This window comes from Dipteris shenzhenensis, chromosome 17 (genome assembly GCF_047967505.1).
Source record: "Dipteris shenzhenensis isolate YYH24624 ecotype China chromosome 17, Dip_SZ_1.0, whole genome shotgun sequence".
In the NCBI taxonomy this organism is placed as follows: domain Eukaryota; kingdom Viridiplantae; phylum Streptophyta; class Polypodiopsida; order Gleicheniales; family Dipteridaceae; genus Dipteris; species Dipteris shenzhenensis.
In genome coordinates, this window is record NC_141612.1 from 10,015,554 (window position 1) to 10,021,553 (window position 6,000).

The window sequence follows — 6,000 nt, forward strand, 5'->3', positions numbered from 1 at the left end:
TTTGCCATGTCAAGAAAAGTCTCTATGGGTTAAGGCAAGCACCCAGAAGTTGGTACAACAAAATCAACAAGTATTTCACTAATCTGGGATACATGAAGTCCAATGCAAATCACATACTCTACTACAAAGTTCAAGGGGAAGACATCACTATTTCAATTTTGTGTATAGATGACTGATTGTGACAGGAAGCAATGAGAGCTTCATCAACAAGCTAAAACAAGACTTATTTGCAGAATTTGATATGAAAGATCTTGGACTTATGCATTATTGTCTTGGCATTGAGTTCTAGAGAGACTCAGAGAGCACCTTCATGAGCCAGTAGAAGTATGTGGATACTCGCCTAAATAAGTTTCATATGGCAGATTGCAAAATTTTACCCACTCCCATAGGGCAGTGATTAAAACTTACCAAAGGTCTAGAAAAGTGTATAGTCAATGACAAATACTATTAGCATTTGATCAAATCTCTTATATATATAACTATCACAAGGCCAGATATTTGTTATGCATTTAGCTCACTTGCACAGTTTTTGGCAAATTGAAAGTAGTCTCATTGGAATGTAACCAAGAGAGACTTAAGGTATGTCAGAGGTACAAGATAGTTTGGAATAGAATATAGAGGAAATCATCCAAGGTTGCATGGATGGTGTGACAGTGGCTATGAAGAAAATCATGAGACTTGGAGATCCACAAAAGGATATGCATTTTTCCTTGGTCAAGGTGCTATATCAAGGTTGTCAAACAAGCAACCAACTTTTTTGTTGCCTTCAATAAAAGCAAAATATAGGACACTCACAATAGGTACATGTGAGGCTATATGGCTCATAAGACTATTGTCAAAAACAAATTACTTTGATGAGTTAAAGCCAACATACTATGAGAATTGATTGGCTCAAGTATTAGCCAAGAATTCAATATATCACTCAAGGAAAAAGCAAATTGATGTCAAAGAGCATTTCATCAGAGAAATAATGTTACTTGGTCACATTGCAACATTGTGATAGCAAAGAGAATGTTGTCGACATCTTTATCAAGCCACTAGGAAAAGAACTTTTTGAGAAACACCAACAAGCTTTGGTTTGTTGACTCAAAGGAAGGACATTCCCATTAAAAGGGTGTGATGGGACGTCATGTTCAATCCTTCTTCCATTCCTCATAATCATCATCTTCACGAAAGGCCTACTTCATGACATTGATCTTGAAGGAAGCTGTTGATGATTCATCTCAACATCATGTCTTCATATGTGCATAGCACCAACACAAAGTGTGCTAAAAAGGCACAAGAATTGGAAACCCTAACCCTAAAGGGATTTTCATATATATATATATATTCATTGTTTTCCAATAATATAGTGTATAGTTAGTCATTTGTGGTGTGCTCTCTAGTTTTGCCCTCTCTCCTCATCTCCACTCTTCTCCTCTCTACCTTTATATTTGTTTAGTTTTGGTAGTCATTAAGAAGAAGGAAGAGCAGTAGAGAGAGTGTGATGTTGTGCAGCAAGGGTGGATGAGAGAGAGCAATCAGAGAGAGAGAGAGAGAGAGAGAGCAATCAATGTGTGTGTGTGCGCATGCATACATGAATGCATGCGTGCATGCATGTATGTGTGTGTGCGTGTGTGTGTGTGTGTGTGTGTGAGAGAGAGAGAGAGAGAGAGAGAGAGAGAGAGGGGCGGGGTAATAGTCACTAGGAGGAAGAGTAGTACTAAGACAGGGAGAGATTGTAAGGCTATGCAAGGGTGGGAGCGAGACAAAGGGAAGAGACATAGATAGGGAGAGAGAGAGAGAGAGAGATAGATAGATAGAGAGAGAGAGAGAGAGAGAGAGAGAGAGAGAGAGAGAGAGAGAGGATAGGGGTGATAGTCACTAAGAGGAAGGAATAGTAGCACTAAGAGAGGGAGAGAATGTAAGGCTATTCAAGGGTGGAAGAGAGACAAAGGGAAGAGACATAGATAGGGCGAGAGAGAGAGAGAGAGAGAGAGAGAGAGAGAGAGAGAGAGAGAGAGATTTAATAGTTCCTTTTATTTATTTATTTTATTTTTAAGGCAATACCCCCATTATAAAGTGCACTATATTGGTCATTTTCACATTTTACTATTCACACTCCTAGGTAGCCTTGCTTTCCACAACCTTCTTCTTTGTCTTCCCTAGCATCCTCCCACACTCATGGCTTACCCTAGAGAATCTTTTGACCACTTGATTTCATACAATAATTTCCATGCCTTAGCAAACCAGATTTACCCTATCTTCTACAAAACGATCCATCTTGAACTGACCTTGAGATTTTTCCTTCCTAGTGATGATCCCTCTCTTTATCTTTTTGATAAACTTATCCATGGGAAATCTATTATGGTTTTTGCTTCCCCTCAATTATGGACCCCATTGGATACCGCATCTCTATCTCTCTCCATGAGTATGCAATTCCCTTGGGGATGCTGCATCTTCCCCCTTCATTTTGATAGAGAGAGATGTAGCCCTTGTCGTTCTCCTTATAACTAGCAAGTTTGATGATGACGTCAAATAGTAGATCTAGGGTCCTTCTACATCCAAAAGTGGTGGAGTGGCTATGTCTGCATCCACAAGTGGTGTAGTGGATGACAAAAAGCTAGACATAGAACCTGAGGAACATTCTATAAACATAGCCACCGAGCAAGTTGAGAACCAAGTCATCCTATTGGCATATCCAAATCATGCATATTAATCGTCCACCTATAAGGTAGCAACCATGACAATCCTTGGATCAATTGATCTAATCTCTATTGCGGGTGATGAATACCTCCCCCTTAATGAAGTGTTGGAAGAGACTGGTGGCCTTCAAGAGGACGAGGTACTATGCCATGCTTGAATGGCAATTGCAATGTTGTCATTAACTTTGGCACTCCCATTGATCTACAAGAGCCACAAGAAAAGGGATTCCAATTGGACATTGCAACTAATGTTCTTTGCAATGAGGCAAAAAAGGTTATGTAACTTTTCTAGCTTAGGGTTTATTATCATTTATTTATTTTTGTAGAGGTTTGTGTTCAGCAACAAGATAAAGAAGTTGGCGCCTCAAGCTAGCATGAATTGCAAGACCCACTGGAAAAAGGATTCCAGTTGGACGTTGCAAAGCTGATGTCCTTTGCGATGAGGTAGAGAAGGCATGTAGCTTTGTCAGCTTATGGTTTAGGGTTTATTATCATATTTTTTTCTTCATTGATTCAATTTTCCATCCATATCATCTATACCCTCTATACTTTTGTAGGTTCCATTTTTACATAGAAAATCCATATTTTGTCTTCAACTGGTAGGGAATCAAAACTAGGGTCTCTCCATAGCTTAGCACAACCCAATAAATCTTATAGATTTTGAACCCAAGTGCTCATTTAGACATTATAAAGCATATTATGAATTTTATACCAAAAAGGGTTATAGAAGCTAGAAATTTGGTGCAGTGTGACCAAGGCCTACTTTGGACACATCGTACCAGATTTCTTGCTTCCAGCCCCCTTTTTGGTCTACAAATTCATAATATGATTTCTAATGTCTGAATGAGTGACTTTGCTTCAAAAAAGACTCAAAAATTTATTCAGACGAGCTAAAGAGAGTATAGAAGCCAACACAAAGAAGCATAGGCTAGAGAAATATGTGCTTAAACCTCGCATCTCTAGACCACCCAAGGCATAGTATGCACCCCAACCCTAAGTATCCTTGGATCACCTAAGATGCACAATAAACTACATATTTTTGTGGTCATGGTGACCTTGCTCTTGTGGATGAAAGCCTTCTAGACATCATCCATGAGGGCTACCAAGTAGGCCTCAGCTATGTGCTGCAAGGCAAGTAGTGCATCTACCACTATATGTAAAGGGGCCTCCACGGTCCCTCGCCTATACCACCTAGAAATATGGATGTTGCTCACGTATTGCATGATCTCACATATAACTTAGGCAAAGCTCACCTTCAAGATAAGGAGATTCAAAAGATTTTTGATACTTGCAGATCTCTTGAAGTACCACAATTCCTAGTTTGAATTTATGCTTCCTCATTAGAGGAGAACCTCGAGCAAGAGGTCTTTGGTCCAGACATAGTGCTGGTTGCCATGCTTGTGGGTGTGGTTGAGGTGGACCCTGGTATTGTGTTCCCCATGGCATTGAGGTTGGGGTTGTGGATCTTGTCTCCCCTTTTGTTTCGCCTCCTCTTAATGGAGTTGCTCATTCAAATGATGTTGCTTCATCCTCTCCTTTGCTCATTGCATTACTTCTTCTTCAGCCTCTTCTTCAGTTTCATTTTCATCTTGAAGCTTGTTTCTTAGAGCAAGAATATTTGGACAAGAATCTGGGTGGGTGCCTCTTTTTAGAGTGGGTTTCTAAGTTGTGGTGAAGGGGGGGATCGTAGATGGGAGGGGGTGTGGGAGTGGAGAGCTCTTACAATAATCAAATGACTCTATAAGCTCACTTTTCATAAAATTTATTTCAAAACAAAGAAGTCTTTCAATGTTTTCAAACCATGTACTGAAAGAAAACAACATAACTACACAAATAAAACTACAATTTCAATATTTCTTCAAAGTTGCATCATTAAATTTCAAGTCTTGTAATCGTCACTCTCTTCCATTGTTCCAAAGGTTGTCTCACCTCAACCTCCATGAAAGCTCCTCGGAACAAACCTTCACAAATGTTTTAAAATCATGCCCCCCTAGAGATTGCAGTAGCAAAGTGACCAATGTTGAGAGATGGGAAAAAAAAAGATTGGCTTTCAAAGTGTAATGCCTGAACGCTAATCTTATTTCTTCCTTTCTCAAAGAATATCATCTGATAGCTCCTTCTAGGCTTGAAACACCTTGCATAATTCATAGTTTGTCCAAACATTGATTACCTCAAGTCTTTGACAGAAAACGATTTGAAATCATAAGAGAATCTAAGATGAGAGAAGTAGAAATGGTGAGATTTGGTGGGAAAGATATGGCCTCTTCTAGTGATGGGGGAGAGAGAGCCAATGCCATCACCATCACCAAAGCTCTTGCTATCTCTTTGGCTTCACTTTCCAATGTTAAGACTAATAGTGATAGGCTACCAACAAATCTATTTATAGAATCTAAAGTCCCACTTATGCATGTGAATGCCTTGTTACCAATTGGAGAATGACATTGAGATGGATGGAGGCAATTAGAAAGATGACATCTGGGGTCATTTCGTCTCATTCCTTGGGTTCACTCTTCATCTAGAAGAAAAATGGCATGCATGATGGGTCCAAGAAAACAAAGGCTCTCAAACACTTGGATGAAATCAGTGGAGTCTAAGAGGGTAGCAACAAAAGGCAGACGGGTCCTTCTCCTCGGACCCACGATAGCCAACGTTCTCAAACGGTGCCTACATAGAATGTCAAAGGAACAAGCAATCCCTCTTCTTTTGACATGCAATAGAATGAGAAGGACAAGCTAGGGAGCTAGCTTGTGCAATAGCTACAAGGCAAGCCCTCTTCTAGTAGGGTTACCCAAGGAAGCTATAGAAAGCCCTGTTGCCAACAAAGCAAACATCATGGGAAGTGCTCAGCAACACATTGCTCGAAAGATCTTCCAAAATATCTCAAGAGATGGCAAAACCAATCAAGGTGTTGTTCTACCAGATGGGAGGTAAGCTTCCCTATGTCAAGGTTCATAATGGAGTTTTAAACAAGATTATGAAATGGCTAAGCTTGTGTGCGGTCATTGGATACATTCATAGTTTTAGGATGCCAGTAATTTTTCTAGAAGGATGGGTTTGCAATGCTTGGATTCGAAAAAGGGAAGATTGTCATGAGCATTTGTTTCCTTAGGAATGGGTGAATCATGGTTTTCTTGTTTGAGAAACCTGAGATGGCTAGCATGGTTGTGCAAATAAACCTAGACCAACGATTATTTGTCTAGATGTGGGATCCTTCCTTCAACTCAAACATGCCGCCTCCTTCTAAGGCACCCATCTAGGTTGAATTCCCAGATCTTCCACTTTCTTTGTTCCCTCATATAGATATTCTATGCATGCT